Source organism: Ambystoma mexicanum, chromosome 2p (assembly GCF_040938575.1).
Source record: "Ambystoma mexicanum isolate Mex_15411 chromosome 2p, UKY_AmexF1_1, whole genome shotgun sequence".
Lineage (NCBI taxonomy): Eukaryota > Metazoa > Chordata > Amphibia > Caudata > Ambystomatidae > Ambystoma > Ambystoma mexicanum.
In genome coordinates, this window is record NC_090923.1 from 1,231,095,563 (window position 1) to 1,231,120,238 (window position 24,676).

Below are 24,676 nucleotides of genomic sequence, written 5' to 3' on the forward strand. Positions count from 1 at the left end.
AAATAGAATATTCATTGCTACATTTGCATGGCAATTTACACCAACTATATTTGAGAATTTAAATGGTCCAGGTAGTTCTGTATCTAACTGCTTTTTTTGGAGTTTGTCTTCCTTCTTTAAAAATGTACCTGGTTTACTTTCTCTAATTGATTCTTTTTTGTTTGTGGTACTTGATGAAGTATTAGTTTCTTTTACTCTCTTTGGAGGATTTGCAGTGACGTCCTGTTGCATTTCTGTTTGATTTAGTTTTCTTTTACAACGTTTTACTTTTTGTGGAACAGAATATGTGTTTAGATGGGGAGTGTATAGTGAGCGAAGTCTATTATATTCTAAAATGCAAGGAATATCAGCGTTTACTTTACTTGCATCAAAGTTGATTAGAAATAGACCATCAAGTGTACATAAGCGTGATAGTGCTACATAGCTCATGCCTTCTTTAAAGACTGTGTTACCAATATCTATCATTGCTTTGTCTAGGGTAAGACCTTGTGATTTATGAATCGTGACTGCGTATGCAAGAGTTAGAGAAAATTGTTCTCTGCGTACATACATATCTTTGAAGAGAAGGAATCTAGCTGTTGAGCGTCCTATCCGTTTTACTTCTGAAAGTTTGTCAAAGAGTATATTGACAAACTGAATTTTGTTGTCACGTGGGTATGTTTGAAAGGCAACAACTGTACCCAGTGCTCCATTAACTAGTCCTTGGTCCACGTCAAGGTTACGTTTAAGCATTACTCTGCAATTTAAGGATAATTTTAACATCTTTTCTAAGCCTGCTGTGTTTGAGATTGATTTTTCTAAATTATTTAGTCTTGTTGTGGCTTGGTCATACATGGGTAGTGTCATACCATGTACATCTAGTTTGTCTGTGGCGCTAATTTCCATTATTGGTTGCATTTCTTTACTTAACATTATTTCATTGAATTTGAGACAGCTTGCAAGAGTTGGCATTAAGGCCATACAATTGACATTTTTGTGGGCTAATTGTTCCATAACATCTGTAGCACATGCATTTTCGCCATAAAGTGCATTAATGTGCCAGGTTTTCAATGTTGCTTCTGCTTCTTTAGAAAGTATACCAACTCTCAAAATTTTTAAAATGTTGGCATAAGTTAGATCTGCAGATTGGCGCATGTTTTCTGTTAATTCTCTGTATTGGAAATGTTGCCAAAGGTTGATATTTCCAATGCTGCCAACAGTTTTACGGCAGAGTTTGTGCCCTAATGTATTAAAAATAGGTCCACCTTTTACTGGTGTTAATTGAAGCAGATCTCCAAAAACAATAATGTGTTTTCCTGCAAAGAGCTCTTCATAGTCTGTTTTGAGTACTTCTTGTAATCTGAGGTGAATCAAAGCTAACATCAGGTTGGAGACCATGCTCACTTCATCTATTAGTAGCATTTTCATTTGTTTCAATACTCTGCGTAATTCCATTGCAGCTTCTGCAGAAAGTTTGTAATAGTCTAATTTGTTCTGGTGTTCTACTGGTAATAGTAGTAATCGGTGTAATGTAACACCACCTATGTTGTAGGCAGCTAAACCTGTGGGGGCAGTGACAACAGCTGACAGTTTGTTGTGTTTCAATTGTTGAAGGAACTTACTAATGATTTTGATTAGGAATGTTTTGCCAGAACCAGCTTCACCACTGACGTACAGTAGTATAGGTTTATAATTATGGCAGGAACATTCTTTATTTTCATGTTTTACACCATGTGCAATTTGTTTTGTTACTTCTTGAAAAATGCTACTTTGCTCATTGTTTAGTTTTGATTGTAGTATAGTTAAGTCTTCCTTATCTTCATACTGACACATGGTGTTTTCTACTTCTATCATAGCTAATTCTGCCTCATTTATTATTAGTGGTTCTCCCAGTGGTTCTTGGCTTCCTGTTACAGAAGGTTGACTACTGTCAGGAGTATCCTTATCTAGTTGGGCTTGGAGTTCTTCTTCATGTTGCTGTTCATTGTGCAACATTGTTTTGTACTGTGTAAAGTTTACATCAGTTATAGTGCTTTCATTTGCTTTGAAAGCATCCTCATATGAGTCATAGTTATCTAGTAATTGTTCTTCTTTTCTCCATGGTTTGAAGAGTTGTAGCAGGGACATGTAATATACTTCTTTATGTTGAGGAGTCTTCAATGACAATTTGATATGATTAATTAAATTTGGTTTAGTGAGTTTAACTAAGCTGCCTTCACAGTCTGTCACTCTATATTTACCTTTTTTTCATCAGGTTTCATATTATTTTTGTATGTGTAGTTTTGGGCTATTTGGTATAGACACATGTTTTCCAAAGTATTACTTTTGTTTGGGTAGTATGTGTCCAATAAATTGTTTTTTAAAATGTCTTGGCTGTTGGGATCATGTTTGGCTATTGTTTCTATATCTTCATATGATTTTAGAACTCTTTTTCTAGATTTAGCTGGACCAAGACTTAGCCATACTATATTTTCAGATTTACCATACAATGAAATACCAGTTAAACGATCAGCTGCTTCATAAAATCCACATTCTCTATGGGTGAGCATTTTTATCCCCAAGCTGTATAATTTCTGAGATACTGTTTTATCTGATGACAGGTCATTCCAGAGGTCTTGGAGCTCTGTCTTTTCTGCTTTAGTTAAGTATGCTGTGACATATCGTGCAACTGCAGTAGAATTGTCTGCAATGTACTGCACATCTATGTTTGCATTCCATAAGTGGGCAATGATTGCATTATAATCATTGATATATTTTTCTACTTCTTTTCTTTTTATGTAATATGTATTTTTAGGTGACTTACCTTTAACACTATGTCCAACCGAAGACATGAGGTTGTTTACTTGACCTGTATTTGTAACTGGTCTAGGGAAACCAAATCAGCATTTGGTGTAGTATTTGCCTTTGTTTTTGTATTTGCGACGACAATATTTTCCACATTTGTGTCTTTGAAATTGTAAAATTTGTGCATGAAGATCACTATTTGTGGCTTCTGATGGAATTTCACAAGTGACATATTTTTCAATAAACTGTAAAACAGTGGCATCACTGTCTTGACCAAATTTAGGAGCATCTTTAATCCATAAAAGCATGTGGATATGTGGTGCTCCTCTGGCTTGGTATTCTTTTCTCCAAAAGAAGTGTTGCACTTCTCCAAGGGGAGGAACAGTTTTATTACAAATAAAATGTAGCATAGCAATGAAGCGATGGTGAAAATATCTTGAAACATTAACAGGATCCAAAGAACAAAGTTCTCCAGGTGTTAGAATATCTATGTTTGTTTTGTTTTTATTTGATATGCGTAGGAAATCATGTAAATCTTCCCATGCATATTCTGCACAACTTAATGTAACAAACCAAGTGGGTGGGCCAAGGTTTCTGATCATACAACGTACATCTCCATGACGTCGAAACCAGTACTCTTTAGTAACACGCATATTTGGTAATAGATTTGTAATATTTGATTGTAAAACCTCATCCTTTTGTTGCACTTTCTCTAATAATTGTGTAGCTGTCATATTTTGAAAGTGTGATCCTGATTTTAATATGTGTGCAACTCCGTAACATAAAGTTGCTAGTTCACTTTCAAAGAGTAGGTGGAATATGTATTCCACATTTTGTCTAAATCTGGGATCTTCAGAATACATCCGTAATGAGCGGTATTCTGAAGCTGATATTTGAATAGGTCTATCATCATACCTTCCTCCTTTGCCAGTAGGAAAGAGTAGAGGAAAAGCACGTGCTTCTATACTTTTTTCCCATATACTGATTGGCGATCCTTTTGTTTGACGCATTTTGGTAAGTTTCCAGTACATCTTGTACGGTGTCATTACAGTGCAAAGGATGAATTGTATAATGGTCTAAAGTATTTGATATTGTAGCAGGATCTAGTAGCTCAAATTGACCAGCTTCTTGTGTTTCTTGAATTATTTCAGTTGTATCTTTCAAGTTTTCTTCAATATTAATTTCTTTGTAATATTCATTATTCTCTTTAAGATATTGGAAGGCTTGTCTAACTTTATATAAATCTACCAGCTGTTGCCATATTTTTTTGTCTTTTGTAGGTACTCCATTTACTAATATAATTAAAGATTGCTGCATTCGACGTTGCACTCCTAGAGTATGCACATTTTCTTTTAGATTTAATGGTAAATAAACTACTTTTCCACGAATGCCTTTTACCAATTCAGAGGGAGGTAATTTTGCTGTTTTTGGTTGAAGGCGTATTATTGCTTGAAATGGGTGTACTGTTTGAATTATGATGCTCTCATATAAATTAAGTTGTTGTAGAGGTTTTGGCACTGGGTATAATTCCAAATTATTTGTGATAGAACGTGAAGGAGTTTGGTTGTTGTCAAGTTTTGTAGTGCAATAACTGCAAAGTATTAAGGGCTCAGCTATTTCATATTTGATTTCTGCTACAAGGTAGAGAGCTAATTCAAACCATTTAGAATCTTCATTGTCTTCTATTTTGTATGATAGGTCCACAGTTTTTGTGTTACTTTTATAAAAAATTCTACGGCAACATACACATACATGGTTTGGTACTTCAGCTGATGTACTTTTAAACTTTAGTATTTATTTTTTGTATGTGTTTAGCAAAAGGTTGCCATGTGTAGAATTGTTACTTAATTGGTTTAAAGCTATTTCATTCTGTAAATGGCTTTCACTTCCAAAATATTTTTTCTGGATATAGTGAATTTCTTCAAGTAGGTCTTTTGCTGTACCATGTAGAAGGATGTTATTTAACTTTGCTAGTGCTAAAGCAGGACTTTTAGCATAGTACAGTTTATAGACTAGACTTCTTATAGTTGAATGATGTGTTGATATCCTTTTGATATCATGGAAAGTAGGTCCTGTAATGCAGGCCAATGAATGTCCTTGTAGTCCTGTGTACTTGCGCACTGGACAGGTATCTATATTTTGCAGTAATTTAATTTTGATTTTGTCTTTGCTTTTTACATATTTATTGAGGAATTGGCGTAAAGATTTGAAACATTGTTTGGGAATGTTACACATTGACGTGCATGGCCATTTGTACACTAGACGTTCTGATTCAGTTGAATGGAGGGGTAATTCTAAGTTTTCAGGGCATATTTTTGTAAGGAGTACTTCTTGTTCCACTATGGTATTATTCACTTTTTCATAACCTCGACCACTGCTATTTATGGCAATTGTATTTGTTTGCTTTTGTTTGTACGCTTCTTCATTAAAATATGGTTCTGTGCTCGTAGTGTGATTCCACTCACCTCCGCAGATACTTAAGAAGTTCTTTCTGTTGACATTTCGCTTATTGAGAAGTCTTTTTTGTAATTTAGTTATTAGTTTTGTTAGTGGTTTCATTTTGTTTAACAGTAAAATAAATAAATTTCTTTTGAGAAGAATTGCACTGTCCATCAATGCTTCTAAGATTAATTTCCTACGAAAGGTTTTAAGCTTTGAACCTGATTTCTCTCCTGTTTTTATAAGATTTTGAAGGACTTTGTGACGGTATATTTTGGCTAAAATACTTTTCTTGGTATGCTTACTTTGCACTATATTAAAATTTGAAGAAGTAGTTTTATCTGTACTGATAGCTGATTTTCTGTTAATTGTTTTTTGGTTTGTTTTACATTTTGATAGAGGAAGCGAAGTTGTTGTACTTGAAACTTCTTGTGTTTCACTAAATGATTGTATTAGCTGTTTTGTTTCAACTTTTTTTTACAAATTCTGCTAGAGATGGATGCTTATGTTGGACACCTTTATTTTCATTTGCTCTACTTTTGCGTTGCTTTCTACGGACTTGACTTTTGGTATGCATTCTTTAGGGTCTGTTGAAAATAATAAAGAAGATATGGGTTGGGGTGTTCTGGAATGTATGTGTGCTGTGTGCATGAGTGTTTGAGTAAGATGATAAAGATGTATGTAATGGTGTGTGATTGTGCATTGGGAACTTAAACTAGTAGGGATAGGTATTCTTGAATTTATGTGTTACTAAACTGAGGTTCAGATGACAAAAAAAAAGTAAGCTAGTGGTGTGGAAAAGTACAAATAGTAAATCTAATGTATACAATTAAAACAGTTGTTTGTTCTATAATATGAAAATTGTAGTGGTTCAGTTGGGTAATTTGTGTATCCAAAAATAGAAATTTGTGGGCCATTCTGGCTGTAAATCGCTGTTTAAGACATGGACATTTTTGGAGAAAATGGTACAAAATCTCTATTATTAGAAACCAAAATAGCTCGTATTAATGTTATAGTATATTTGATTAATAATACAAATATTATGGTGATATTTTACTTACTTTTTTTTAAATTAACAGGTAACTTCTTAGTTTTTCTTTCTTCTTCGAATTCGGCTGCTTCTTTTCAGGAAACTGGTCTTCACTGCAATTGTAAAAGCTTCAAATTAGTAACTTTGTTTGTATATAGCACTGTTTTTAATTTAGATATTGATTTTTTTAATTGAAATCCTCAGTGCCTTCTGTAAAACCATTAAACTAATTTATTTACATAAGATACATTGCATCAGTTCAGTACATATGATATGTTCTTAATGAACAAATTGTATTGAATGACTAACTGTAGCAAAAAAAAATATCTTTACTATGTCTTGTGAAATTTATAATATATTAGTGAATACCACTATTTCTGTAAGTAAACTGTTCTAGGTAATAGCGCCTCAATGTCATGTCTAATTTAAAGTAATTAAGTAAATAATTAAATAAAACAAAAAATATTAAATTGTATAAGTATTTTTATAAAGGTTTAAACATAGATTGTGTTTGCATGCAATTTTGTTTGAATATATGTAGTCTATATATTTCATTTAAAAAATGTTAGTTTAACATGATTTGAGTGTGTGTGTATAAAGAAAGTAAATAGTATAAAGGTTTAGAAGTGATAGTTGATTTTAGGAAATTGAAAAAAGTACAGTAAATTCATTTTACAGATTTTACAAGGTAAAAGTCTGTTTGAAAATGTGTTCATCTACTATACAGAAAATATGCATACCTGAAGTTTGTGTTCATGCATATGGATATGCATGGAGCTGCAAGTAGAAATCTTGAAGACTTGTACAGTATTTCTGGTAGATGGTGCTTGCCAATGATATGACACTTGTACTCAGAGAGATTCAGAGTACATTTGCAGTGCTGATCTATTATGATGCAGTTAGATGTAGAGGTCTTGAATGTGATTGGTGCATGGTCATGTGATTTTTGAGGTACATCCAATGAGGGAATGGCAGAGAGAGTGTAGTGGATATGGTAGAAGGGCTGTTCATGTTACGATATGTCCGCGGACATGGCGGTAGTTCGCGGACATCGGGAGTTACATCCGGGGATTTTTGGGTTCAGAAGTCATGCAAATGAGAATAAGCACTGAAAGGGATTGGTCAGGAAAGTTTGGTGGGTGTGTTGTGCCAGGAGAGATTTTCTCAGATACTCTTTTTGCTGAGAGAACAAAAGATAGCTATGGCTGTGTGTTTCAGAAAATAGATTGTTTGGATTTTAGGAGATTCGTGGATACATTGGTTGAAGGTGCATGCAGAAAGCTGTGGAGTAGCTGTAGATCTTGGATTCCCACATGTGGAAGTACACTGGCATGGAGTACGTGGAATGAAGTGGTTGGACTTGCTACCTCTCTGTGCTACTTTGGAGACAGAGCAACATCCAGACATAATTGTAATTCATTGTGGAGGGAACAGTTAAGGACATGTGACTGGAATTTTTTTGCAATTTGCTATGAAAGAAGGGCTTAGGAAGGTTATCGACATGTTTCCTAATTCTCAAGTGATATTTTCACGGATTGCGCAGAGACAAATGTGGCTTCGTTCTTCTTCATTTGGTCCACAAATGGAAAAAGCAAGGCGCAATGTTAATAAGGCTGTTTGTGCCTTTCTAAGAGATTTTGGCATGTCTTCTTTTCACAATGAAAATATTATGTTTTGTAGTACATACATTTTTCGCAGAGATGGAGTCCATCTTACTTATGCTGGCAATCAGATTTTTCTGAGAAATGTACAAAATGCATTGTGACCTTTTTTGGAATTACAACAACGATTTTGAAGTAGATGTTAAGCATTTACAATTTTTGACTTACAAACACCGCCCAAAGGGTCTTTTCAGAGCCACCACTTCTTTCCAGAGAAAATTACAATGTTTGTGATGGAGTAGCAACCCAATTTTTTTTAATGTTCGCAAACTGTCCGCGGACTTCTAAAAAATACAAAGAGCCCTGCTTCATTTATTTTCACTTCTATTTTTTATCTGGGAAAGGCGGCTCTGAAAAGAGACTTATTTTTTTTTGATTTTTGTAATTTTGTATTTTTTTGGGGTTTTCAGACACGACACACTAGGAGAGGAGGGTAAAGGAGGGTAAAGGGGGGGACACCAACCACAGGGATAAGAAAGGGTGAGCTGAGAGAGGAAGATGTAGAGTGGGTTTTATTTGGGTAGTGAGCAGGTCTTCTCGTGCTCTGAGACGATAGTCTCAAAAGCACTCCGAAGTCGCTCGCCCTTCAGAGTACTGTGTCACAGTACATACATACAACTGTGACCCTCGAAAGGTAAGGGTCATCAGCATTCTGTATGGCCTGTGAGGCAGCTTGAGGAAGACGCTGTCCCACAGAGGTGTTCCTTGTGGTGACAGGATCAGAAACAGAGGATGAAGTAGAGGAAATCAACCTGCTACGTTCTTCGCAAGGTACAACCCTGCGAATAGCCCCAGAGTGAAATGACCTCAGGTGTCACTTCATAGTTGTGGTCCCAAAGCTGTACTTACCGTGCTTCCCGCGACTGACTATCATTTTGCACTCATTGCAGGTAACACGGTTCACACGAGCCTAAGGAACATTACCCTGAATGGTAAATAACCGCCACACCCAAGACTCACACCTAGTGCGGGTAGTAGGGTTTTCCTCTACCTCATTCTCATCATCCTCTTCTTCCTCCTCCGCATCCTCACTCCTGTTCCCCTCTTCAGGCCCTTGGGGAGGTGGTGGTGGTGGAGGGGGTGGGGGTGGTGCTGAAGCAGGTGCAGCTCCAAGTGGCAGTTCAGCAGCCAAGGATGCCATCTCGATGATGGTGTAGTCTGCAGGTGGCAGCAAAAATCACTGTGTTCTGAAGAATAGCCAGAAACACAATGGGAATAAGCTCTTGGGCGTGGTCTTTTATAGGGGTGCTTGTGCGCGGTTCGCGGACATGCGCACTGTCCGCGGACAGATCGAACACAAAAAAAGGATCGGAAAGTTTCAAAAGGTTTATAGAAACTCAAGATTGCTATGTGGGACTTGTGCCATGGTGAGATTTTATTGAAAAATATTATGGATTAACTGAAAATGTACTTTTAAATTGTTCGGGGACACGAACACTGTCCGCAATTTAGGACACACGATGAGCGTGGTCATATGATCCATTCGCGAACTAGTCCGCGAAGGAAGCGCCTGTCCGCAGGACACCAAGTGCACGGAGATTGGTTAGAGCATGCGCATTGATGTCCTACGGACACTGTTCAGGTTCTGAAGTAATTAAAAGTGCGTCACACGTGAAACGAACATTTCAGGACACCGCGTGTGTTCTTAGAACAGTTTAAACTTGGTAGCGAACAGTAAGGACAGATATAGTGTTCTTCAGGACACGTGTAATTTAGTTTATGTACGAACATTTCAGGACACCAATTGTGTTCTTAGAACAGTTTCAATTGGGTAGCGAACACTACGAACAGGTATAGTGTTCTTCAGGACACCTCCATTTTCGTTTACGTACGAACATTTCAGGACACCAATAGCGTTCTTAGAACAGTTTGAACATGCTAGCGAACAGTACCGGACAAGTATAGTGTTCTTTAGGACACTTTAATTTTTGTTTGTTTACGAACAATTCAGGACACCTTGTGTGTTCTTAGTACAGTTTCATGTTGTTAGCGAACACTACGAACAGTTGTACTGTTGTTCAGGACACATCATTTTTGTTTATTTGCGAACATTTCAGGACACCAATTGTGTTCTTATGACAGTTTTAAGTTGATAGCGAACATTACGGACAGATATAGTGTTCTTTAGAACACTTTAATTTTTGTTTCTTTACGAACATTTCAGGACACCACGTGTGTTCTTAGAACAGTTTCAACTTGCTAGCGAACCGTACGAACAGGTGTGGTGTTCTTCAGGACACCTCCATTTTCGTTTATGTACGAACATTTCAGAACACTCGCACTGTCTGCGGACACTTTTATTGTTTTTTTTTTTTAAAAAAACGGAAACTATTCACAATACAATATAAAAATTAAACTTTATTTAACATATATTAATAATTTATGACAGAGAAGGTGAGGCAGAAACAGAAACAAAAACAGGAGAATTTGGGGTTTCAACATGATTGGTATTAGGTGAAGAAGGGATGGAAATCTCATCAAAACGTTTTGGATTATGGAGAGGGTTTTCGGATAATTGACTGGGATATGGTGAGGAGGGAAAAGTACATGTGGGGCAATGGTACGAGGTTTTTGGTTTGAAATGGTTTTCTACAAAAGTTTTTAAATTATTAAAATTAGCCAACAATACATCCATTTTTTCTTCTATATTGTGAAGACTGTTATCCATAACAGGGTTTTCTGAAGTTTTTTCTATTTTGGTATGCTCTGTACAAAAAAATAATGTATATGTTAAATGTATATAAAAAAATAAATTATAAAGTGTTTACCATTAGTTTCACTATCTTGTGACATTTCTTCATGTGGGAAATTGTCCTCTAGCCATCCCAGAGTACTAGACATTTCTGTGAGGAAAAAAAAAAAAAGATAATATCTTTTTTAATCTAATACAGAAAGTTTATAAATATATGAGTAAAATGAAGTACACTTACTATTTCTGGTAAGATAAGTCCTATGTATTCAGTGGGTCTGGTCTTGTTCTCAGTTCTGTTGTGTTTGTGAGGTAATTATGTTGGAAGCCAATTTATCTTCTTGTGGTATATTCCATTTCAGAACATATTGTATTTCAATGAATGGTTAGTGTGTTACATATATGGGTTACATTTCTTATGTATTACTATATATAATGTGTTTGTGTGCTGCTTTTTGAATTTGTTAAATGTTCCTATATTATGATATAACAATCAAACATACCCCCCCACAGCCCTCCCCCACAGTTTTTGGGTAGTGGTACTGTTCTCCGAACATGTCCACGAACATTTAATAAGTTCGCGGACATCAAGTTCATAAGAAGAGATCTAGTCAGTTCCATATGACATGTATATAAAGTCAAAGTCATTATTGTTAAGTTGTGCTACTAAAAAACTATGAAATTCAGTGAAAAAACTTTGTTAAAGGGACGTTATGGTTAAGTTGCGCTACTAAAAACCTATGAAATTCAGTGAAAAAAACTTTGTTAAAGGGACGTTATGGTTAAGTTGCGCACTAAAAACCTATGCAATTCAGTGAAAAAACTTTGTTAAAGGGACGTTATGGTTCCAACTAAAACCGAAAAACCCTTGAAATTCGCCAGTTATGGTAAGCTAAGCAACCATAACTCGCGCCACCACCGTGCATTGCTAAGACTTACACCCAGGACATCAAATATGACATCACAAATGTCATTGATGACATCACTGATGACATCACATGTGTATGTACTTCTCATGAAATATGTGTAGAAGGGATTCTTATTATGTTGCGAAAAATGTGTCAAGAATCATTGCAAGATATATACCCTAATAAGTGCATTGAACGATGCATTGATATAAATAGCATCCTATTATGGGGTTCTATCTAGTATGACAATGCATTACTTACCGTAAAAGCATTTCTGATGGTTGTATCTGCTTAGATTCACATGCTGTGCATAGTTCCGACATCCAGTGGTCACTGCAGAGTATTGCATTTTGTTTTTCGTAGTCGAAAAGGGGACGTCGACAAGGCGTGTCTGTAACACTATCCCTATAGTGACGTGTGTTGTACCCACAATCCCTCACGCGTCGAGGTCCCTCTGTTTGTATTTTTCTGCCCTGAGGGAGCCTTCTAGACGTGAGTGAGTACAGAAAAGAGAGAAATATAGAAAAGGATGTCTATGTTCCTTCCATCCAAGCGGGGAGGAAGGGTGGGCGCATGTGAATCTAAGCAGATACAACCATCAGAAATGCTTTTACGGTAAGTAATGCATTGTCTTCTGATGTTTGTTAATCTGCTTAGAATCACATGCTGTGCATAGACTAGCGAGCAGTACCCGGAGTTGGCGGTGGGTTATGAGAAGGAACAGTAGAGAAAAGATGTCTTAATACTGCCTGTCCCACCTGGGAGTCAGATCTAGAGTGTGCATCTAGACAGTAGTGTTTTGTAAAGGTGTGCACAGAACTCCAGGTAGCCGCTTTGCAGATGGACTCAAGGGGAACATTTGCAATGAACGCTATGGAAGCCCCAGTGCCTCGAGTGGAATGTGCTCTTGGCTTGAAGTGTAGTTCTCTCTTAGCAAGAGTGTAACAGAGAGTGATGCATTGAACAATCCATCTAGATATAGTGGACTTTGAAACTGCATCTCCTTCTCTTCCTGCCGCCACAGAGACAAAGAACTGATTAGTCTTTCTCAGTGGTCTGGTTCTTTCCATGTAGAACATGACAGCTCTGCGTACATCTAGTGTATGCAGACTTTTTTCTCCCAAGCTGGAAGGGTTTTGAAAGAACGTTGGTAGTTCTATTGACTGGTTTACATGAAATTTCGAGATGAATTTTGGTGCAAACCTTGGGTGTGTGCGTAGAACCACCTTATCCTTGTGAACTGTTACGAAGGGGTCTAGTACAGAAAGAGCCTGTAGTTCACTTACTCTCCTAATGGAGGTGATAGCTATTAGGAAAGCAGTCTTAAGAGTGAGGTCTTTAAGAGTTGCCTTGTGCATGGGTTCGAAAGGAGGGCCCATGAGCGTAGAAGGTACCACATTTAAGTCCCATCCGGGAGCTGGGTTAGCTATCGGAGGGTGTATTCTCTTTACCCCCTCCATGAAGGCCTTGATAATTGGTATCTTCCACCACGACACTTTAAGTTGGGAAGTGGTGTATGCAGAAAGTGCCGCTAGGTGGACTTTAATGGAGTTGAAGACTAGACCTGAATCCAGTAAATGGGTCAAGTACAGAACAATGTTAGTGGGAGAGCAGTCAACCGGGTTGATGCTCTTACCTCTACACCAGATGACAAATCTTTTCCAATTGCTAGAATAGCAGTGGCGAGTATTAGGTTTTCTGGCTTCCCTGAGGATGTCCATACATCTCTGCGGGAGTTGTAAATGTCCAAATTCTATGACCTCAGGATCCAGGCTGCTAAGTTCATGGTCTGAGGGCATGGATGCAGTGTCCTGCCCTTGTCCTGTGACAGCATGTTGTACGGGCAGGGAAGTTTCACTGGGGGAGATAGGGACATCTCCATCAAGTGAGCGAACCATGGCTGCCGGGCCCACATTGGGGCCACTAGTATCATGGTAACCTGCTCCTGGTGCATCTTGTGTACCACTTTGTTGAGAAGGGGAGTCGGGGGAAAGGCGTAAACAAATTTCCCTGACCATTGAATCGACAGACCGTTCCCCTAGGACTGGTTCTGGGGGTACCTGGAGGCGTAACTTTGGCATTGTGAGTTCTCCAGAATTGCGAACAGGTCTATTTCCGGGAACCCCCATTGCGTGAAGACGTCTAAGACGATGTCTTCGTGCAATTGCCATTCGTACTCTTCGGGTAGGGGGAAGTCTCTGCTGAGTTAGTCTGCCAGCAGATTGAGTTCCCCTGGTACATGTTGTGATAGTAGAAACATGTTGTGTTTGAGAGCCCACTTCCATATATTCTGGGACAGCTTGGACAGTCCTGGAGAGTGAGTGCCCCCTTGCTTGTTGAGGTAGTACATGGCTGTGGTGCTGTCTGTGAGGACCATCACTGTCTTTCCTTGTAGGTGTTCCTGAAAGGCTTTCAGTGCTTTGAACACCGCTAGCAGTTCCAGCAGGTTTATATGCTTGGATGCTAGGCTCGGAGTCCACGCTCCGTGAGCAGTCTGATGGGATAGGTGAGCCCCCCATCCTGTAAGGGATGCGTCTGTGGTTAGAGTGGCTTCCACTGCGGGTGTGGCAAAAGTTTTCCCTAATAACAGGTTTTCTTTTGTCCACCACCGTAGCGAGAGAACCAAGGCCTGCGAGACCACCACTAGATCGTCCCATTGTCCGCTGGCCTGACACCACTGGCTGTAGAGCCACTCTTGCATTGGGCGCATGCGCAGGCGCGCGTGAGGTACCAAATAAATACATGACGCCATCATCCCTAGCAAGCGCATTGCTTTTCGTACCGTCACCTCTCGACCTGCCACATAATGGGGGATCTGAAACAGCATGTTTTGGACCCTCTCGTTGGAGGGGAAGACGAGGCCGTCCTTTGTTCGAATTAGAGCCCCTAGGAATTGTTTGATTTGGCTGGGGTCTAAGCTGGACTTCTTTTCGTTGATGGAGAAGCCCAGTTGCGACAAAAGGTCTACAGTCTTTTGGGTATTGGAGAAGCATGTTTCGTAAGAATCCCCTGTTATGAGCCAGTCGTCGAGGTAAGGGTATACCGGGATGGATAACCTGCGTAGGTGGGCCGCTGCCACTGCCAGTACTTTCGTGAATACCCTTGGTGCAGATGCTATCCCGAAGGGTAGTACTCTGAACTGGTAGTGCTTGTTCTCTATCTTGAACCTGAGGTATTTTCTGTGCGCTGGCAACATTAAAATATGAAAGTATGCATCTTTCATGTCTAGTGTTGTCATGTAATCCCCTTGTGATAACAGTGGGATTACTTCCTGCAAGGTCACCATACGAAACTTTTGGGGTTTGACAAACTTGTTCGCTGGGCGCAGATCTAATACAGGGCGCCTGGTTAAGTCCTTTTTGGGTACAAGGAAGTACACTGAATAAATACCTTCTGTTACCTGAGATAGGGGGACAGCCTCTATAGCTTCTTTTTTCAGTAGCTCTTCTACTTCTTGAAGAAGAATGGTGAGGTGTTCCGGTGTCATGCGTCGGTTCCGTGGGGGTCTGTACTTCGGGGAACCGTTGAATTTGATGCAGTATCCGTGGGCTATGGTGGATAAAACCCAGCGGTCTGACAATATTTCCTCCCATGCTGATAGGAACGATGTTAGCCGGCCCCCGACCGGTGATGCATGGGAGGGGACCCGAATCTTCGGGTCATTTGTTGGTATTGGGCGTGGAACCTTTGGGGGTGGAGCCGCGACCTCTTCCTTTGCCACGGTGTTGGCCTCTTTGACTGAACTGGTTGTTACCCTGGTTAGAGGGCCAGTTGGTAGCAGAGTAAAATTGCTGTTGGTTTTGCTGGCGTTGGCCACGAAAGGAGCGTCTATTGCCATAGCCGCGTCTGTTAGGGGGCCTAGAAATTTGGTCAAGAGTCTTGATGGTATCAAACTCCTTCTTCGCATGTTCTAGGGCCTCATCAACTGCTTTCCCAAACATATGTGTTTGTTCTATGGGCTTATTTATCAGGGAAGCCTGGGTTTCCGGCTTAAATCCCGAATTGTGCAGCCAGACATGGCGTTTGAGAAGTATTCCCTGAACCAGGGAACGGCCAGCTGTCTCTGCGGCATCTAAGGAGTTCTTTACGATGCCCTGGTTTACAAGAGTTCCCTCTGAGATGATAGCTAACAGGCGTGAACGCAGGGGTTCTGGTGCGTCCTCTGCTTCGCTGCGCAGCTTGCTCCACTGTGCATCTGCATAGCTAGCTAGTAGGGAATTGTTATTTGCAATTCTAGTTGAGAAGGCTGCGGAGGTCGTGATTCTCTTCCCCAGTGCATAGAGCTTCTTGCACTCTTTGTCAGGTGGTGCCTCACTAGTGGATAGTGGTACCCCCGCTCTTTTTCTTGTATTAGTAACTACAAGGGAGTCCGGAATAGAATGTCCTCTGATGTACAAGGGGTCAGAGGACGAAGGGCTGAAGAGCTTTTCTATCCGAGGGTTGACCCCTCTGACTAATGCAGGATTGGAAAGGGAAGGAGTTATTCTTCTCTTTATAGAAGCCAGGAGCGGAATAGACTGACTAACAGGGGCTTTTTCTTTAATAACTTTTTCTACAAAGTCTATGTCAGGAAGAGTTTCCCCTGTGTCTATTTCAAAATGCGCTGCTGCCTTGCGCAATAGTGCATTAAGAGAAGGTTGGTCATCTATGGGAGAGGTGTTTCCAATAGGTGAATCCTTGGGAGGAGAAGGGTGAAAGGCATCAGGGTCTGAGTGCACAGATGGGGATTGCCAAGGCTGCACTGGTTGCCAGGGCTGCGAGGTAGCTGTATCTTCTTCAAAAACTCCTGCACTAGTGTAAGGATCTTCTTCAAACCCCTCTTCCTCATGTTCTTCCTCTCCACCCAAACCCTCCTCATCTTCCTGGAGGTATTGCTCCTCTTCAGTGAGGTCATATACGTCTGTAGAAAGGGGAAACAGCCTAGGGATCTTGACCCTAGGGTCATCCTGGGGCCATTCTCTTGGTCTTTTGTGTGTGGGTGGGTTTTGGCTTCCCAAAAACCTTTCCATTTTCTCCATACAAGAATGGAGTCTTTCAAGGGTCTCATGGGGGACCCCTGAATAGTCTAGAGGGGGGAAATCAGTGTTTTCACCTTCCAAACGCTTAGAACGCTCCCACAACGTCGAAGAAAGGTTTCGGTCGCCCTCAGAAAAGCCCTCCGGTAGTTCAGAAGTGCCCTTAGATGAGGGGGGCAGTTCCTGGCTACTCTTGTGCTTTTTCGGCGTTTCTATAGCTTTTGGTGCGGTATTCGACGTTTGTTTCGTCGTCCGCTTACGTTTGTCTTCGGAAACAATTCTCGCCAGGCTCTCGACAACGAGTTCGTCAGTAGAGGGCTCTGGTGTCGACGTTGCCTGCGTTACGCGTTGTTTTTCGACGGCCGCTCTATGGAGCGTTACGTCGGATGTTTTTGAGGTAGCGCCCGTGTTTGATGAAAGCCCAATCGCTGGTCGCGGCTGCGTTTGCGGGTGGGGCTTGAGGTAGACGCCGGAGTGCCCTGCGTCCCCTTCGGCACTGATGGATCCTTCGTCTTTGACGAAGAAGAGCCGTGGGTTGTGTGCTTAGGCCTATGGGGTCTATGTGCGTCCTTGTCGCCGGGGTGTTCATCCCCATAAGCAGGGCGTGAGCCGAGCCCGTCGGGGCCGGGGACGGACGTCGAGGAGCGCGAGCGCTCCTTCTGGGGGTTAATGACTTCCGTAACGGACGTCGAGTTATCACCCTCCTCGTCACTTTCTGTAACAGCGGCGGCGGGTGAGGAAACTGACTTCGACATAGCGTAGTCCGCCCACCTCTTAACTTTCCGTTCTTTAAGAGTTCTTGGTTTCAAGAGCTTACAGGCCGCGCAGCTGTCCTCCTTATGATCGAGGGGCAAGCAACGATTACAGAGCTTGTGTTTATCCTTCCAAGTGTATTTGCCCCTACAGCGTGGGCAAAACTTAAAAGGTGTCCTCTCCATAGCTGAGGGAATAATAACTGGTGATAACAACCCCAAGGGAAAGATAGGGGAGAAAGAAAGACATTCTCAAAGAGAAGATAAAAGTTCGAACCCCCACTCTCCCTACTGTATGTTGGCCGGCGAGGCCAGGCCACGTGTTCGGCAGCGCCGAAGGATCCCCTCCGTCTCTTCCCTCCGTCGAAAACTTGCTCGGCGGAGAAACAGCTTCACAGCTAACGTCGAGTGGAGGGATCTTTAACAATATAATAAGTATAATTAAGGACCGAGGTCCGTAGTAAGTATTTTGCAATGTCTCTCTAGGAGCTCCGCGTAACACGACCAGAAGCTGGGCGGAAAAAAACAATCAGTGGGACCTCGACGCGTGAGGGATTGTGGGTACAACACACGTCACTATAGGGATAGTGTTACAGACACGCCTTGTCGACGTCCCCTTTTCGACTACGAAAAACAAAATGCAATACTCCGCAATGACCACTGGATGTCGGAACTATGCACAGCATGTGATTCTAAGCAGATTAACAAACATCAGAAACTAAGCTACTCATACAGAAACATAACATTGTGTGCAGCGTACAAGATGAAGGTATGATATTTGTAATGTTAATATGTTGAATAATTAAATGATAATTGTTTTCTTAATAGATTTTTGTGTACTGTGAAATATGTAATAAGTAGCTAATAAAACCCATGTATTTCATAATTGCATTACTATATACAAAACACAAAGACACAAGAACACATACCAATATGGGTATATACAGGGAAAGTGAAGGTAGCAAAAAAGCACAAGTAGTAGCAGAAACAATTCATAACTTAACTGATTAGTTTCATGCAAATAAATGATTGCTCTGTGTCAAAACTGCTATTTACCCTATGTATATGTATCACTTGATGTGATTGGACCCTAAGGAAAGTAGTGTGAGTACAATGTATACAAATATGACCATATACAGGGAAAGTACAGCCATAAAAAAAACAGAACTATCAGAAAGTGCTCATAAGTCTAGTGATTATCTTTATGCACAAAAAGGATTGCTGTCTTTCAAGCTTGTGTTTTCCCATATGTATATGATTCATATGATGTGACTGTACTCTAAGGGAATTACTGTAAGAACCTACTAGAAGTTATGTCTACAAATAAAATAAAATTCTTAGTTTCTGACTGTTACTGAAGAAAACCATGTGGCCTAGATATGTCAGCAAAAGAAAAAATAGTGAGCCAGACATGTGATGTCATCAGTGATGTCATCAATGACATTTGTGATGTCATCTTTGATGTCCTGGGTGCAGTGCACGGTGGTGGCGCGAGTTATGGTTGCTTAGCTTACCATAACTGGCGAATTTCAAGGGTTTTTCGGTTTTACTTGGAACAATAACGTCCCTTTAACAAAGTTTTTTCACTGAATTTCATAGGTTTTTAGTAGCGCAACTTAACCATAATGTCCCTTTAACAAAGTTTTTTTTCACTGAATATATATATATATATATATATATTACATGGCCATGTAGTTATGGTTAAGTTGGTGTTTCCATAAGAAGAGCACTTTTTGGGTGGCTTATAACTTCGCTCTCCCTGGACGAATCCTCACCAAACTTTGCACAAAAAGTATTTGGGTCACTTTAAATTTTTTTGCAAAGTTTGGTGAGGATTCGTCCAGGGGGGGCAAAGTTATAGGGGGGGCCCCAAAACTTTTATTTTCCCATAGACTGAACGGGAACATTTTTTGCTCGCGTCTACAGCCCAAACCGCTGGACGGATTTTCACCAAATTTGGACCAGGAGCAGCGGCTTGGTCCCGAATGCGTGCTTTTGCAAATTTGGTGAAAATCCATCCAGTAGTTTTTTTAAAATTACCAAAAAGTAGGTCAAAAAGAATTAGTGATATCTGTGTTCGGTCCGCGGACACACTTCCCTGTTCGCTCCGCGGACAGTGTCCTGATTGGCCAATCGGCTTGCGTGATGTCCGCGGACATGCGACGTGTTCGCTGATTGGACGGCGTGGAGCGTGAAGCGCCCTCAGATTTTCGGTAGCGCCCGCCATCTTGGATTCGCAGACGTCCGCGGACAGCGCGGTGAAACTTTGTTCAAAATTTGTATTTAGTCGAGTGTGTTGGTGTGTAGGAGTGTTTGGGGAGGGTGGGAGTGTATGAGATAGGATGAAAGTTCTGTTTTTTTATGTGTTAGACGTTCTTTTTGTGTTCGATTTGTCTGCGGACATCACAGATGTTCTGAAATGTTCTAAATAAACTGAATGGGGGGTGTTCTGAGGACTCAATATATGTCCGTTTTGTTCGCAAGCAAGCTGAAACTGTTCTAAGAACACTCGCGGTGTCCTGAAATGTTTGCAAATAAACAAAATGGGGGTGTCCTGAGGACGTTGTCCGTATTGTTTGTTGTCAAGTTCAATGTGTTCTAAGAACACTCGCAGTGTCCTGAAATGTTCGCAAATACACTAAATGGGGGTGTTCTGAAGATGTTGTCGAACACTCGCTGTGTCCTGAAATGTTTGCAAATATGAATGGGGGGTTGTGGCTGGCAAGTTGAATGTGTTCTAAGAACTCTCGCGGTGTCCTGAAATGTTTGCAAATAAACAAAATGGGGTTGTCCTGAGGACGCTGTCCGTATTGTTCTCTGTCAAGTTGAATATGTTCTAAGAACACTCACGGTGTCCTGAAATGTTCGCAAATAAACAAGATGGTGGTGTTCTGAAGACGGTTCTAAGAACACTCGCGGTGTCCTGAAATGTTCGCAAATAAACAAAATGGGGGTGTCCTGAGTACGCTGTCCGTATTGTTCTCTGTCAAGTTGAATGTGTTCTAAGAACACTTGCGGTGTCCTGAAATGTTCGCAAATAAACAAGATGGAGGTGTTCTGAAGACGCTTCTAAGAACACTCGCGGTGTCCTGAAATGTTCGCAAATAAACAAAATGGGGGTGTTCTGAGGACGCTGTCCGTATTTTTCTCTGTCACGTTGAATGTGTTCTATGAACACTCGCAGTGTCCTGAAATGTTCGCAAATAAACAAAATGGGGGTGTTCTGAAGACGTTTCTAAGAACACTTGTGGTGTCCGGGGAATGTTCGTAGGGGGTGTCCTGAGGACGCTGTCCGTATTGTTCTCTGTCAAGTTGAATATGTTCTAAGAACACTCGCGGTGTCCTGAAATGTTCGCAAATACACAAAATGGGGGTGTTCTGAAGACATTGTCGAACACTCGCTTTGTCCTGAAATGTTTGCAAATATGAATGGGGGGTTGTGGCTGGCAAGTTGAATGTGTTCTAAGAACACTTGCGGTGTCCTGAAATGTTCGCAAATAAACAAAATGGGGGTGTCCTGAGGACGCTGTCCGTATTGTTCTCTGTCAAGTTGAATGCGTTCTAAGAACACTCGCGGTGTCCTGAAATGTTCGCAAATAAACAAGATGGTGGTGTTCTGAAGACATTTCTAAGAACACTCGCGGTGCCCTGAAATGTTCGCAAATAAACAAAATGGGGGTGTCCTGAGGACACTGTCCATATTGTTCTCTGTCAAGTTGAATGTGTTCTAAGACCACTCGCGGTGTCCTGAAATGTTCGCAAATAAGCAAAATGGGGTGTTCTGAAGATGTTTCTAAGAACACTTGCGGTGTCCTGGAATGTTCGTAGGGGGTGTCCTGAAGGCGTAGTCCGTATTGTTCGCTGGCAAGTTGAACGTGTTCTTAGAACACTCGCGGTGTCCTGAAATGTTCGCAAATAAACAAAATGGGGGTGTTCTGAGGACACTGTCCGTATTGTTCGTTGTCAAGTTGAAAGTGTTCAAAGAACTATCGCGTTGTTCTGAAATGTTCGTAGGGGGTGTCCTGAAGACGCTATCCGTATTGTTCGCTGGCAAGTTGAAAGTGTTCTAAGAACACTCATAATGTCCGCGGACATTAAAAGTTTCCACAGACCATAGTTGAAATGTTTGACTCTATGGATGTGATATGCTGCGGTGGTTGTGGCCAAGGCATAGAGTCTTGGGTGCATGGCCATTTGGCCATGCACCCAAGACTCTATGCCCTGGCCACAACCACCGCAGCATATCACATTCATATTTGCTTATAACTTTGGGTGAAAAACAAATGTATAAGGAACAAAGGTATTAGATACTATGGATGTGGTATGCTGCTATGGTTCTCCTTATTAGTGTATATTTACTGTTTGGTCTAGTAACTGGAGTACATGTATTTCTTGTTAATTTCTGTGATAAAAGAAAATAGCATGTTAGTATTAGTATTTTGTAATGACTTATTTCATTGTATAATCAAAATACTTTTTTTTTTTTTGGACCCTCATATTTAGTAGATTACAAATCAGAGTACTGTGCAATTTGCTCAGTTTATGTATTTGTTGGTAAAAGCATTGGGTCTGTGGGAGAAAAAAAAATCCATGTTGGATTAAAAAAAAAACTTTTTCTGTTATGCTACAGTTTATTTGTTTGTTTGTTTTCAGTGTTCATTTGTTGTTTCTGGCTAATGTTTTATACTTTGGCTTGTTGCATTTTTTTGGAGCAGTAACATATTATTTATTTGTTTGGATATTATAACATTTTGGAGCAGTTAGATACCAATTGGCGTATTCTAACTGTCTATTGTTTTGATATATTTTAGTGGTATTGATTTATCTATTTGGATATTGTTAAATTTTGGGACAGTTTGATACCAATTGGCGTATTCTAACTGTGTATTTTTTGGTCTAATTTAGTGGTATTCATTTATCTGATTAGTTGTTGTAGAATCTTTGAGCAGTTAGATAGCTTTTGGAGTATTCTAACAGTTTATAAAACAAGTTTACTTAGGGTTTAAATACAGTTTAGTTATCAAATTTTGGTTTTAAGAACATCAAATAAGCGTTTGTAAGATTTGCTGGTAATCTCTGCTTTAGAGTAATGGTACTATCATTACATTCAAACCATCCACATTTCTTTTTTATATAGGCAGTGTAGTGCCCTGAATTGGTTGTGACTCCTGCGTGGTAGATTATACCTATTGTTGCGAAGGTTTTCTTACCAAGTGATATTTGACCATGTGTGAATCCAGTCAGCTTGCAGTTGTTTTTGGTACCATCTGCATTGTAACGTAGAAGCATTAGTATTATGTATTTATTATGTGTTTGTATTACTAACGTGGTGCGATTATCTGAATTGCACGTAGAGCATAATCTACCATGGTTTGCATTTTGTACAAGTCGCTGAAATGGAATGGATTCACAATTTGGTATTGATATATATATGAAGCATTCATTGGGGATTTCTTCTTGTGTCACATTGTTGCAGAGAGTGCATGTATATTTCCACATGTATGAAATGCGAAAGATTTCATTTATAGGTATGTTTTTGTTTTCCAGTACTTGTAGTAAGTTCATTAGGAATTCTTGTGGATCTTCCTGTGAGTTTATAGTGAATTTCACCATTCCAGCACAGTAGTCCAATTGTTGTCTTATTCCATAAACACTATACGTGTTGTCAGGTTTGTTTGCTGCATTTATGTGAAGTACTAACATTTGCAAACACAATGGGTCTGTTCTGTGTAAGTAAATGTTGTCAACAACTGGTGGTAATTGAAATAGAATATTCATTGCTACATTTGCGTAGCAACTTACACCAACTATATTTGAGAATTTAAATGGTCCAGGTAGCTCTGTATCTAACTGCTTTTTTTGGAGTTTGTCTTCCTTTTTTAAAGAAGTACCTGGTTTACTTTCCCTATTTGATTCTTTTTTGCTTGTGGTACTTGATGAAGTATTAGGTTCTTTTACTCTCTTTGGAGGATTTGCAGTGACATCCTGTTGCATTTCTGTTTGATTTATTTTTCTTTTATAACATTTTACTTTTTGTGGAACAGAATATGTGTTTAGGTGGGGGGTGTATAGTGAGCGAAGTCTATTGTATTCTAAAATGCAAGGAATATCAGCGTTTATTTTACTTGCATCAAAGTTGATTAGAAATAGATCGTCAAGTGTACGTAAGCGTGATAGTGCTACGTAGCTCATGCCTTCTTTAAAGACTGTGTTACCAATATCTATCATTGCTTTGTCTAGGGTAAGACCTTGTGATTTATGAATCGTGACTGCGTATGCAAGAGTTAGAGAAAATTGTTCTCTGCGTATATACATATCTTTGAAGAGAAGGAATCTAGCTGTTGAGCGTCCTATCCTTTTTACTTCTGAAAGTTTGTCAAAGAGTATATTGACAAACTGAATTTTGTTGTCATGTGGGTATGTTTGAAAGCCAACAGCTGTACCCAGTGCTCCATTAACCAGTCCTTGATCCACGTCAAGGTTATGTTTAAGCATTACTCTGCAATTTAAGGATAATTTTAATACCTTTTCAAAGCCTGCTGTGTTTGAGATTGATTTTTCTAAACTATTTAGTCTTGTTGTGGCTTGGTCGCACATGGGTAGTGTCATACCATGTACATCTAGTTTGTCTGTGGCGCTAATTTCCATGATTGGTTGCATTTCTTTACCTAGCATGATTTCATTGAATTTGAAACAGCTTGCAAGAGTTGGCATTAAGGCCATACAATTGACATTTTTGTGGGCTAATTGTTCCATAACATCTATAGCACATGCATTATCGCCATACAGTGCATTAATGTGACGTGTTTTCAATATTGCTTCTGCTTCTTTAGAAAGTATACCAACTCTGATACTTTTTAAAATGTTGGCATAAGTGAGATCTGCAGATTGCTGCATGTTTTCTGTTAATTCTCTGTATTGGAAATGTTGCCAAAGGTTGACATTTCCAATGCTGCCAACAGTTTTACGGCAGAGTTTGTGTCCTAATGTTTTAAAAATAGGCTCACCTTTTACTGGTGTTAATTGAAGAAGATCTCCAAAAACAATAATGTGTTTTCCTGCAAAGAGCTCTTCATGGTCTGTTTTGAGTACTTCTTGTAATCTGAGGTGAATCAAAGCTAACATCAGGTTGGAGACCATGCTCACTTCATCTATTAGTAGCATTTTCATTTGTTTCAATACTCTGCATAGTTCCATTGCAGCTTCTGCAGAAAGTTTGTAATAGTCTAATTTGTTCTGGTGTTCTACTGGTAATAGTAGTAATCGGTGTAATGTAACACCACCTATGTTGTAGGCAGCTAAACCTGTGGGGGCAGTGACAACAGCTGACAGTTTGTTGTTTGTCAATTGTTGAAGGAACTTACTAATGATTTTGATTAGGAATGTTTTGCCAGAACCAGCCACACCACTGACGTACAG